The sequence below is a fragment of the Mercenaria mercenaria genome, chromosome 18 (genome assembly GCF_021730395.1).
Source record: "Mercenaria mercenaria strain notata chromosome 18, MADL_Memer_1, whole genome shotgun sequence".
Lineage (NCBI taxonomy): Eukaryota > Metazoa > Mollusca > Bivalvia > Venerida > Veneridae > Mercenaria > Mercenaria mercenaria.
In genome coordinates, this window is record NC_069378.1 from 53,397,468 (window position 1) to 53,412,107 (window position 14,640).

The window sequence follows — 14,640 nt, forward strand, 5'->3', positions numbered from 1 at the left end:
TCTAAGAAAAACTCACTCTGAATATCTAAAACTATATCTCTTTCCGTCAATCTTTGATATTCCACAGTTTACTCGATTATTACCTTCAAAACACATTTTGGTAAAGTTAAACCCAGAATTTATTCCAAGGTCTTTGGATTCTACGTTAGTGCTTCTATATGTTTTTTCGTTTGTTGTTCCACACTCTGTTGCAATAGTAATTTTAGAATTGTTTCGTAACTTATTATTTTTCTTCTGTTTGTGGCAATTACATATCCTGTTTGTACTTTCTTGTTCTGGTATTAAGCAACCACAATTCCATTCAAATATTTCTTTGTTTAAAAGATAAGGATCTATAACATTTTCTAATTTATCAATTACATGTTCGTTAATAATATTTCATCGCTTGATATTTGTTCAAGTTTAGATTTAATGATATTTCTATTTTTTCGTACCATTATATATGATTTTTGTCTGGATTAGTTATTTCAGCTAAAGTGCATGCCAATTTTGTTGTAATCCTAGAGTTGAGTCTGTTAACCATCCCTATATATTATACTTATGGAAAAAAATACTTGGAAAAAGGCACACTAAGCTAGATCTCTGTATCCATTCAGCTTAAATTCTATCATATACATTTCAAGAGGCATTGAATAGTTTTTTTTCTTTCTGCATTTCTAAAAGTGCTGTAAAAATATCTTCAATAACTTTACTGTCTTCTTATTTGAGTTTGAGATATTAGTTGTTTTATTTTGCGATGATGTAATTTTAAAACAGTTAAAAACTTTTCTTTTTTCCTGCTTTCAGTTTGTTAGAAAATATAATAATTACTGATAGAACAGCTCCGACAATTGCAACAAATGTAAGAATAGCAGGAACTACTGCTAAAGCAGCTGAACAACCCAAATTCCGGCTGTAATTTGTAACGCAGTATTTACTCTTCCACAAAATTTATAACGTTTTTTGTAAGCAGCTGCAAGTTTAGTGGCGTATAATTAGATTAAATGAATTGATCTGTCGTTTCTATTCCATTGTTGTTTATCAATTTTAAACTTAAACTAATTTATATATTTTGAAAAATAACTATAACCCAGCTACTAAATTTGTCGCTGTAACCTTTCCATTTTACTAAGGCTTGTTTTTTCTCTTATAGTCTCGTTTTATTATTTTTTCAATTCTAAAACCTTGCTTAGTAGGCAAAAGTTCTTCTTCATACAATGCGCCTACAATTTATTCGTCATTTAAATCTTTAATTTTGGTATGTTCTTGGTTTTGTGTTGCGAATTCCATTAATTGTAAATATTTCCTCTGTCCAGTTTGGTGTGTAACCTTTTTCAAGATTCCTCTTGATTTTACTCAAACGAACTCGGTCACCAATTTTATACTTCGGCTTACTCTTTAATACTTTTAACTTATGTATAAATCAAAGTAAACAATACCTTTATTTGAATCTTTACTGGCTTCAATCGGTGTCATATTTTTTTTAACTAGAATGATTTGTGTTATTATATTTATTGACCATTGCCTCTAAATTATTTAAATAAGTATATTAAGTATTATTTGCTGCAAAGTATTTCCACATTATTCTTATCAAACTTCTATCAAATCTTTCTATAACTACTGCCTTCCCTTCGTGAAATGTATGATACATATTTATTTGATGTTTATTTAAAAATGATTGAAAAGTTTTATTATAATTTTCTTTTCCTTCCCTTCATCCATCCATAAATGTTTTGGAGTCCTTCCTTTTAAAACTATTTTATTAAATGCTTCTGTAACAGATTCTCCAGCTTTATATTTGCAAAAACATCTATCACACATTCACAGTTAATAAGTACTTAATACCTTTATTATACTTAAAAAATACCTGCATGTCAACCAGGTCGGCTGACCAAATCTCATCCATATTATTCACCATAACACGACGTTTTTAAAATTTCCGTTTAATTGTTTATGTTATTCTTCTGCTAATTTGTTACTCCAGGAAATCCAGCCATTAATTTTATTTTGAAGGCTTCCCTCTTTTTTCCGTTTTTTAACCTGCTCTTGATTTCGACTTCTCGATTTTATATTTCATACCGATTGTTGCTTTTACTACTAAGTGTTTTGCTTTGTTTTCTCCAATTGATTTTGATTGGGTGTTCTTTAGATGAGATAACATGTTCTTGTCATATTTACTTTTATTTACACCACTGTCGTAGCAATAGTCATGGCTCATACATGCTGCGTCTAGTTCATTAGCAGGAATTCTGGTTTCTGAAGGGTTACCGGGGCCACAGTAGTTGTATCCGGGAATCGTTAAACCTTTCTTAGTTAACAAAGGTAACATAGCTTTATGAATATCAATTGCACCTCCGGTACGTTTCACAAACTTTGTTTTTAGTCTGCCGCAAGATGCACATGTTACTTTTAACATCAATTCGCCATTTTTGTTGTAACATATTGAGGATACTATCAGTAAATTTTCTCTCTTTTACACAATATATTTGTTTTTGATTCATTGATATTATATGTATTTAAAATATTGTTTTATAGTAGTTTCTATTTCACTTTCTGTATTACTTCAGATTTTTTTTCACCAGGTTCAAAACCTATGGGTTTTCACTTAGTCAAAACCAAGGGATTTTACTTGGTCAGCCGAGGTCAACAGGGTCAAGGGGAACGGTCAGCAAAGGTCAAAATTGTATTAAAACCATCATAATCTTAACTACTTACTGACGTTTTTCCCACGAACAGTTGTTTTATCTCATTTATTTAATGCTTTTAATTCTTTGTCCATTTTTTATTCAATTTTCACCACCAACCATTGAAAAATAAAATGCTATCGACACTAGATATCGTACAAATTGACCATCCACTAGAAGTTGGCTACCAGCAGTACATATAGTACATATACTATCTTATCAAATATTCTATCTACTTATCAAACAATTTGTTTACTACTTAATTAATCAGTAATCAAAACACTAAATAACAAGTCATAAAGATTTTTTTACCCTGTCAATTGCATAACCCGTCTATGCTTGGTTTGTAGTATATCGTTTCCTTGATCAATATCCACTCGCCTCATTGTCTGAAAAATCATGAGTATAAACGTTAGCTTGATTTTTTTGTTTGAGATGAATAACAGAAATGGATAGGATAAGATAAGATAAGAAAAGACATTTGGGAAGACATTTACAAATAACATAAGGTCAGAAGAGCTTTATCCACCTTGTTACTGTACACAGTAATGAGCATATTTTTTTCTATTGCAACTCTACAAATTTTGTTCAATAAAGATGGCGGTCATCTGCTCCATTGTCCTATCATGATTTTCATTTAATATAGCGGATAAAAGAGGAAACTACTAATAAAAGTACTGGAACGGTATGGGCAGCTTAAACCACCACCTAATCTCACTCTTACTTCCACCATGTTCCAAAGTCAAGGGACAGCATAAGTAAAAGTAATCCCCGCCCGTTAAAATACACTCTAACGCACGCAAATGCAACAGAAGGCACATAAAAATGTTCCTGTATAGTTATATAAAAAGCAAATCATAAGAACCAAAAATGCTGTACTCAATGCCTTTGCAGAAAATAGAGCATCAAGAGAAACACCCTTTAGGGCACGACGAAATAGGCCAGAAGACAAAACTGAAAACAGTTCAGCCCTGGCGGGATTTTAAAACTGCTTATCACAGAGTCCTCCTCCTCTTAAGTCGCACACAATCAAAGAGGGAAGCGTAGCGTTCAACTGTAAACGGGTTGAACACTAAACATGTGGTGTGTCTTAAAACATTTGAGCCGAAACCTCTTTTAATAATTTTTTTATAATTTTACAAAATATAGACAATTACCATGAACCAAAAAATAGTGTCTGGTTTTCTTCTTGCGCATTCGATGTAATTACATATAACTAGATTATGGGTATCGACTTGATCAATACTTTCGACAAAATATTATCAAATATATTTCATACATCATTAAAATGGTAATATTATAACCTTTAGCCTTCTGGCGGCAAGTGATTTTGCCTTTGCGACCAGTGTAGACCAAGATCACTCTGCACATCCTTGCAGTCTGATCATGGTCTGCACTGTTCGCTAGTCAGTAAATTTTCAGTGAACGCCTCTTTGAATAATAAGTGGTACTGCCCAAATTGAATGATGGACTAATCCATTTTGGAAACTTAGCAGGGTAAATGTTAAATTATAACTTACCTAGTCAACAATGTTTTGCAATACTATACAGATATCTATAATTTCCACTCATCATTCATAATCCGTCTCTATATGTGCGTGGCCAAATGTTGGCGGCCTTGTTTTGGCGGTGTTAAGATTTGGCGCTATCTATAGCTCTCAACCGCAAAAATAAAACCCGCTGTCAAAACATCGCCAAACTAAACCACTTGCTGTTTTTTCCCGACCTGTCAAAAATGAATCAATGATAATGTTACGAGTGATTGAGATTTAAATCCGTGAAATTGTAGTACATACATGTAATTCGATTAAACAGTAAGACGTCCTGCACGCAACATTTATAAGTTAGACGCTTCACAAATCAAAATGAAATGGAATGAAAATGTCATATTACACAGTTTTGATCACCTTCTATTTAACAAACTCATTAATCACTTGTATAGTTTGATTTTGACGTTTGAGAGTTCAATTTATAGACTCGTCAGCCGATTAGGAAAATAACCATGATTTACCTTGCCTCATTAAGGTAATAACCACTATCGTAATGAATAATACTACTTATAGACTACTATAATATTAATACCAGTAATAATACTACCTATAATACTACCTATATGGACTGACTGTTCCATTATTAAAAGTAGAGTAAAAAACATCACTGATCTCAAAACCGGTCTATACATTTCTTTTAACATATGTTTGTTAACGTATTGTATACGTTTTCTTTTTCCACACCTGTCGCATTTGACATATCGACCTATAATTGACAATTCTGCCACTTTTCTTTAACAGATTTTCTTTTATATAAACAAAGAAGGATTTAACCGTCGGTCGATTAGAACACGTTTCGCAGAATGACCTACTTCCGGTTTACTCCCTCGTATTTAAAACCGCATCCTTCCAGGTGTAATTCGAACGTGTTAGAATGGAAATAGATTTTAATATTGCTTGCTTTGTTAACAAATAAAACACATTTTTGTTTCGTTCAGATGCGTCGTAACTAATCACTCAGGCATTCGGCACCACGCGTCTGAACTCAAAACAATGTTTTATTTGGCCAATAAAGCACGCAAAACTAAAATCTATTTCCCAATTTCAAACTGATACACTTGTAAAGAAGCTCCCCATTATGAAAGACAATCATCAAATCATGTGTTCAGCCGAATTCAGGAGTATTATGCGGGTGAAATTAGCTGTCAATTACTGGTGTCGAACTGAGTGGTGTCAAAATCAGTCATAAAACCGATGCATGCTCAGTGGCTTGTCAATACTGAAAAGTCTGATATATTGATATTTTCATGCCTAACTGTGAAATGCGTTCTTATGTTGTTGTTTTCTTTTTCTTTCAAGTATTGTTAAAGGTGCAAAATAAAGACAAATGAATAGACATAAATCTTAAAAAAGGACTACACATTTTGAAATATAGTACTTAACATTACGATAGCCGTGCAATATTCCCTTGAAATCAACATATGTACAGAGAAACAAATGATTGTTTCTGTATTTTCTTAGACTGACATGGGGGGGTCATTTTGTCCTACTTTCGTGTTTATCGCTTTTCCGTAATCGGCCGGAAATTCTTCGGGATCACGTGATTTTAAAATTGTTTCAAACGAATATCCATTTAAGACGCGCAACAAAATAACTGTATTTCCATGATGGTAATTATGCACGACTTGCACGAAAAATATGAGATGTACAAAATTCAAATTTAAAATTGACAGTGACATATATTAGGCCAAGACAATGTGTTTAATGTCTAAAATCTTATTAATTAATGTAGCCATGTGTACATAAATAAGTGTATTTAGGTAAATTTCAATCATACTTTGTTTCTGAAGTGTAAGACAGTTACTCATTTATATTCGTAAAATTATACTGAAAAGAGATTAACTGAAAAAGTTTACAGACGAAGTTGTAAAAACACTTTTATTCGGGAATGGCCTGAATTGTCCTTATGAAAACTTGTAGTATAGCTGTATATTACCTGTATTATAAGAATGATTTTCATGAAGTTTTTGTGAGTTACAAAATTGTTGAATTCCATGTGCTAAGTTTGTAAAAATCACGTTATCGTTTGGGCATATGATATATTTTGCATCTATTTATAAATTATAGCTTCGTTTCGGAGGATTCTTCCGAAAAAGTACGAAGATGCTCGACGGGTTCGTAAGCAGTCGGAAAGCATACTTTCGGTTTGACATAGGCAACATTTTTTGTTTATTTGTTAGTTATTCTTGAACATATTCATGACTATGGGCTATATTCATAGACAATACTCCAACACCACTCATTGAGTACACTCAAATAAATTGCCTAACGGTCACGTCTTTACTCAGGAAAGGTTCCATTTTTATTCATAAAGGTGAGTGACAGTCGAGTCAACTCCCAAGAGTGAGTGACTGTTGAGGGAGGTCCTGGGGACCCTTGAGTGTTTCTCAAGGTCTCATAATGTAAGTTTAGATGATAAATTTACAGTATTTAATTAATTTGAAGGTAAGACAATGGTGTCATGTTAAAGCGGGAGGTCATATTTGTGCAAGGTATTTTGGAAAAATTTATTATGTTATTTTTTAATATATGTTTTTGAGGACGAGGAAAACGCAAACAGATCCAACAAATTAAAAGACCGTTTAATTAATAAAAACAGTTAAAATAGATATAGGAAATCAAATATACATCTACGAAACCTAGCCTAACGGGGTTTATCAGTCACTCCCAGAAACACACGTCGTAGTAACAAATATTTACATTTCACAAACCTAGATATTGGTAAATTCATACTGAAAAATATAAACAATCCGTCAAATTAAATGTCATGAAGAATCTATCATTATTAAATCTCATTGTTTAAATGACAACATAAACATTTATTTTATAAAAAGATAAGAGCCGCGCCATGAGAAAACCAACATAGTGCGTTTGCAGTCTGGTCAAGATCCATGCTGTTCACTTTCAAAGCCTATTGCAATTAGAGAAACTATTAGCGAAGAGTATGGATCATGACCAGACTGCGCCGATACGCAGGTTGGTCTGGATCCATGCTGGTCGCAAACGCACTATGTTGGTTTTCTCATGGTGCGGCTCAATTATGTGTTTAGTAATTGAAATTAAAAAAAAAAATACGCGGGCTGGCATTCAGAAAACACCAACAATTAATGGCAGAGTTAAAAATTCAGTTGTTTAAATTAATTTCAATTTCAACGAAAATTAAACTCCATATTTCTAAGTATAAATTAAATTCTACTAATGCGGATGAGTAGACTGGCTGACGGACGAACGGACGGAAGGACGTATTATAAAACAAATAGACGAACGGACGGACAGATAAACTTACAGACGACAATAAGATGACAACTTCCAACAACAAAAATAATGATCAGCACTTTTGCATATCTTTGATGTCATTGTCATATAAACCGTTATAATCCTCTAAATCCATTGTGTACAATAAAACCATTACTCGAGCTGTCCTTCCAAAAGTTAAGATTGAGTGGAATTTATGAATATGACTTTCGAACTCCACTCACACTCTCGCAAGGTCTACTCGAGGTCCACTTGAGTGATGCTTACCCAAGTTTGAGTCAAGTGTGAGTTTGAGTAACGACTATGAATATAGCCCTATTTGGTCAGAACCGATGCAGTGGGCCATATTTTCAGTAAATAGGAAGTCTCAGCTACAAACTCTGGTTTTCATATAATACTCGTTCGAGTTTTAGTAATGGACCTTTAAACATTCAATGCATTAGTTATATATTGTCAGTATTGTGTGTGTCTACCAGTAAATGAATCGATAACGACATGTAGTATTCGCCATCAGAGTAGTCATTGCCAGCTGAACGCACAGTAGTTATCCGCCTTACATTGAATTATATTGGCAGGGGCCAGTTTAGCATTTGGCCCGGGTACGGTTTTTTTTAAATAGAATAAACAGATGTACTTTACAGGCATATATATTCAACTGGTTATTTATGATGTTTATAGAACTAAGGATTCTTGCATACGAGTGATTCTTGTGTAAAATAAATATGTGCTTGTATCGATTTTCCTAGCTACGTGTAGACTGCCGGGTCTAAAACCTTACCTGAGGTAAGGGAAGTCAGACGAAATGGAAACGGTTATCCATCCATCCAGTTTAGCTCAAGTTTGCGGAAAAAGTAAACGGTTATGAGACACTTTTCTTCCCACCATTATTTTCGACTGGCCATATGCTTTATAAATATCATGTGTTTAGGTCAGTCATTTGCATATAATACGGTACAGGTCGCGCAAGCTGTGCATTTTGGACCATTTTTGTCTCAAAATTTAGTGTCCTGAAACCTGCGTTTTACTCGTTTTTATCACAGAAGCAACAGAATCGGCAGGCTGAAAATGTCACAGAGTGACGTGCTGCATCTATGCAGTACATTCAATAATACTTGCTTTGAATTTGTCAAAACTGGATTATTTATGATTTTTTTTCGCACTGGTATCAGCGCAGATTTGTGGAATTTTCAGATTTACTGTCCCTTACCCCCTATCAAGATGGCGATTTTAAGAATTGGTTTAAACATATTTTATTAGCGGGATGGTTTACAAAATACATATACAATCAACAAAATTCGCAAAAACGCTTAGGATAGGATCGAAAGCCTAAGGCTTATATAGATCTTTTCCTGTATGAAACAGTTACACATTCAGGGTAGTATATGAGATTACTAATAGTCATTTTTTTCATAAATGTCATGAAGTAATAATGATTATTATAACTGTAGAAAAGTGAAAATAATAAGTGTGAGGCACAAAGACTTGACGAGAATGGGCAGATGGTTGATTTCAAGTATTATTCAAAACGTTTAGAAGACTCAATGAACCTATAGACTAATTTAAATATTGTAGTGTTTGTATCATCTGTAAGGTAGGAATTGCCATAGAGTAATAAATCAGTAGTAATATCAATATCCGAAGCAACTGAATTTACACCATCCAGTAGAAGATTTCTTTCATCAATGTAAAACGGACAAGAGAGAAAGTAATGAAAATTCGATTCCTCACTTCCGCATTGGCATTGCGGTGAATCCACAATATTCCTGGCAAATAGATGCGCATTCAATGCGCTACATTCGGTACGCAAGCGGGTATGCAGAATTTGAAGTTTTCTTGGACCGAGAAAGAAGTAAGAGGGGACTTGTGGTGGCTTATTTATATTACTTAGAAGGTTCTTGAATATATTCAAGGACGGGGCATTTCTTAATTCATCAGGTAATGAGTTCCAGGCTCTAATAGTAGACGGAAAGAAGGAGCTGTAAAACAAAGACGTTTTACTTGCTATGGTGTGGATACAATCTGGATTACGTAAGCTATATCTGGATTGACTAATTCTCGTAGGGATAAGAGAGTTTAGGTGGCCAGGGACAAGAGAATACTGAATTTTGTAAAACAATGTGAGTTTATGAACATAACGTCTATTTTCAAGCGTTTGCCAGCCTGTTTCATGATGAAGTTTTTCAAGTGATACTAATCTGACTGGTTGTACCTGCCACGATTCTTGCCGCTTCAGTCTGAATTTTGTCAAATTCTTGTTTGTCATATAAATAACAGTTATCAAATACAACATCATTGTATTCCAAAAGAGGTCTTATAAAAGAAAAGTAAATTGTTTCTAATGACTTTCTATCAAGTTTGAATTTGAGTGACCTAATAACATTTACTCTACCCCAAGCTTTGTCCAGGATATAATTAAAATGTGCACGCCATGTACAATCATTAGAAAGAAATAGTCCTAAATGTTTATGTTCAGTTACTTTAGCAATATTCTGATCTTTCATGTACCATTGTAAACATGTCTGGTTTGTTAGAGGTGGCTCCGTATTTGGGATGGTACCATCAGTCAACTGTTATCCTCAGAAATATTAGGGGTAATTTTTGTCTTTATACTATGATACACTCCAAATATGGGAGGGTACATGCTTTTGTGTATAAACCTAGGTCAGAACTTGGGAGGGAAATTTTTACTTTTGGCTCGGACTTTGAAAATACAGATCATAGGATCTAGAAACAAGAAATGTAATATTTACAGTAATAATAAAATAAGTGACTTTAGACCAGAGAATTACAATTTTGATGACTATATTTCCATCACTTAGACTATATATCCATCTAATAATAAACTAACATAGAAAACTGGAATTGAAGTGTTATTTTGCCAATGGTGCAGAAACCCTTACCCCCGTACCTACGTTTTTCAACACCTGCATTTTTTTGCCATATTTAGGTCACATGGGAATGTTTTAAGGCCCAGCATCTTCCACAGAATTTACGGTTATTTTTCGTTTGTGGCCGGCAGCGGTGCCCATATTGAAAATTCAGGTTTGTTTAAAACTTTGGTAAAGACTGCATGTTTCCCGTACCTGTTTCATTTAGATATGTTCTCACATAATGAAAAAATGTAAAATATTACATGCATTTTGATAAAACAATGCTTTTGGATGATAAAAAAAACTTAGAATTTACTCCAATTACAGACTTTTATTCTTTAGACCATTTTGGGACAAAAGTGAATCTTCTCCTTTGTCTGCCTGTATGAACAGAAATGAACAAACTACATTATGGTCAAGAAAGCGGGTGCTTAAAAGAAAAGCATTCGTCATTTCTTCTATTATTTGAAGAATACGATATGCAGATTTTATCACTGGTAGAAGATGCGGATGGAAATGTCTGGCCCTCGGGTAATGTTTTGCTTTATATGGTAATTACGATGCATGTATTATGTAACGATAAGTGATCGTTTACTGAATTAAAAAAAGGAAAAATAGGATATAACTCTTATAAAACAATGTTATATTTTATTCTACAAAAATGTAATATCTTAACATACAGTTAATAGAATAAAAAAGCATCGCGCACAAATGCACGTCAATATGTGCAAAAATTAAGAAACATTCTGTTTATGTCTATGACTTAAATATTTTATTTGAAGAAAACTGGATAAAGATTTAATTCATAATTTCGATTTTCGTAGGCAGAACGTTAAAGTGCAAATTGAACAATTTCTTTGTTTGTTTTGGGTTTAACGCCGTTTTTCAACAGTATTTCCGTCATGTAACGGCGGGCAGTTAACCTAACCAGTGTTCCTGGATTCTGTACCAGTACAAACCTGTTCTCCGCAAGTAACTGCCAACTTCCCCACATGAATCAGAGGTGGAGGACGAATGATTTCAGACACAATGTCGTTTATCAAATCGTCAAAATTGAACAAAGTGAATGCCCTGTACTTCGTATACATTTGTATATAAAGCGAGACAATTGTCTATACTTGAGTACGTTGAATGATTTGTGTGACTGCCCTTGAAGATACTTCTTATATCTAGCAAAGACGCAGTATTTTTGTTTACAAGACTTTTATTGATAAACACTTTGTACAAATGTACAATTATAATTTTGTCAGTAAAGAAACTACATTGCGATGTTTAATGGACTTTTGAAACAATACTTCAAAAAATATTTCTGTAACATGTTATATCTTCATCAAACTTATATTGATTCGGACAATTTCGCTCCAAAGTTACGATCGATCTCGCCTAAAGCATTTCGTATACCGATAAAAGTCACGCGACTCTTCCATTATCTCTGAAGAATTCAAGTCTTTTTGCTTTACGCAACTTATTTCTGAATATACCGTTCGGCACTACCAGTCAGATTCCACTGCACGGGTTTCACAGACATATTGCGAAGAGAAGTCGTTGAAGACTATAAAAGTATCTTTGTCATCAATAAACTGTTTCAGCGTTACTTTATAATGAAAAGTATACATGCACTTTATAATAATAATAATAATAATAATAATAATAATAATAATTATTATTATTTTTATTATTATTAGTGTTATTATTATCATTATTATTATTATTGGTAGTAGAAGTAGTAGTAGTAGTAGTAGTATCCGATGCCGAGAGGTTAATGTCGCTGACTTCAAATCACTTGCCCCTCACCAATGTGGGTTAGAGCCTCATTTTGGGCATTGAATTTTGTATGTGAGGAAGCCATCCAGCTGGCTTACGGAAGGTCGACGGCTCTACCCAGGTAACAGCCCGTGATTAAATCAGGCACGGAGGGGCACCTTGGCTCTTCCTCCACTACTAAAGCTGGAAAGTCGTCGTATGAGCCGTGCCATGAGAAAACCAACATAGTGGCTTTGTGACCAGCATGGGTCCAAACCAGTCTGCGCATCCGCGCAGTCTGGTCAGGATCCATGCTGTTCACTAACAGTATCTCTAATTCCAATAGGCTTTGAAAACGAACAGCATGGATCCTGACCAGACTGCGCGGATGCAAAGTCACTATATTGGTTTTCTCATGGCACGGCTCATATTATGACCTATAATTGTGTCGGTGCGATGTAAACCTAACAACAAAAAGGAAGAAAAAAAATTATGATGATATGAAATTCAGTATTTTGAAAAGGTTAACTCATTAAGTTTTATAATTTTTTAATAAGGAATAGAAACACCCGGCTCGCGGATAACTGTCTTGGGGGTAGCTCGGCAGAGCCTTATTACCGCCTTAACAGTTACCACAGAGCCAGATGTTTCCATCCGCACCTTCCACTAGTGAAAGATTATTATATTCTGCGATACTTCATTTTCACCGGCCTAAACAGGTCTTGAGCCTCTTCCCTTTCACCTTTTTGTTATGTATCAATGGAATCTTCGCCTTTGTTTATAGTTATAACAGAATTTAAGGAAAACAAAAAAAAAACTTTACATTTGGACAACTGTGCAAGTAAGTTTCCTTCTTGCAAGTTAGTGTTCTCCGTGCTACGGAGTGTTCTCCTTTCGTGCGAATGTCTTCCGTGTCAGTATTATCTTCCGTGTCAGTCAGTTTCCTCATTTTAAGTATGCTTGTACGCGTTCCGGTGTAAAAAAACATATACTCATTAGACACTTATCATATACATATCTAATATTACACGAGAGCTGAAGTCTCCCAATGCACTTCACCACTTCACTTCCATGTTTTTGGTGGTTCTGTTTTTTTTTTTTGTTTTTGTTTTTTTGTTGTTGTTTTTTTTTTTGCGTAACAACTTAACCCTTTCCCTGCTAAATTTCTGTATTGAGCTTGTTGATCTTTCAATGCGGACAGTGACGGATTATCTGTTACAAGGGGTGCTTACAAAAAAGATACTGACTGAATGGCGAATAGTGCAGATCATTATCAGACTGCACGGATGTGCAGGCTGGTCATGACCTACATTATAGCCTAAGGCAAAATCAATCGTGTTTAGCAGGATAAGGGCTAATGAACTCTTGATGTATATATCTAACATGATTGTATAAAGGTTTCAGTGTTACTATCTGAACCTAAAAAATTCGAAAAAGTTCCACTTCTGTAGCAGTCAGAGTAGTATCTTGATTTGATTATACATGTTTATTTTATGTTTTCCAGTGAAATATAGAGTTTTCTCAGTGAAATAAAAGTCACTGTGATAATCCACAGCTTTGAAACAGTAGATTATCATTTTTATTTTTCACTGTTTTTGCCGAACTAGTTCCGGTCCACCGTCGCGATTGAAGTCAAATTGTATACCGCGCGTTATGAATACCGGGGACCATAATGACGATGACGTCGTTAAAATGACGTCATTTGCGTTATGCTTTCTGTTGATCTTTCCCGCGATTTTCGACATTTTATAAATTACGCGACAAAAGTAGAGTTTTACACAGGAAATAAAAAGAAAATTTGTTTGTGTCAGTGAAATATCAACTTTATTTCACTCGTGAGCACCAAAAAAAGTCATTTTCACTCGTGGCTACGCCACTCGTGAAAATATCAGTTTTTGACGCTCACTTGTGAAATAAAATTGATATTTCACTGAAACAAACAAATATCCTCTATATAATATGAATGAAAATACATGTTGAAAACAATAATTAACGCGATTTGCTTAAGTGGTAAACTGATCAGTTACGGTGTTTGAAACTGCAATAATTATATAAGGTCTTTTCCTACTTTTCTGTTATTTCAGTGCATTAAATACGTTTACACTTTTCATTTGTTCAATTTTCTCCATTATATGTAGAAAATCTAGCTCCAAGGGATTTTTCCAAATACAGTACAAAATTAGTGTAAAATAATTCAAAGCAAAATAAGAGTTTTTTTTTTCATGTACAACAGTTCGTGTCTTTCATTAATGAACACAAATTATACATTGCCTTTTTGTTAATAGATTTATTATTGACTGTTGGAACCATGAGTCTTAAAGAATACTTTGAACAGTACTCGAATGATATTGGTTTCTCAATTACAAGAGTGGTGGTTTATATCGATTGGAACTAGAACTATTCCGCTCCAAATTTGCAATCAATACCTAAAGCCTTCCGCAGACCAATCATACTCAGAAACTTCGACAGAAAAAAGAAACATTCTGAAAAATATGAACAGCAAGCTTACAGAACCTTATGTCTGGATATCTCTCAAGACACAGAGTGGTCGTCACCACT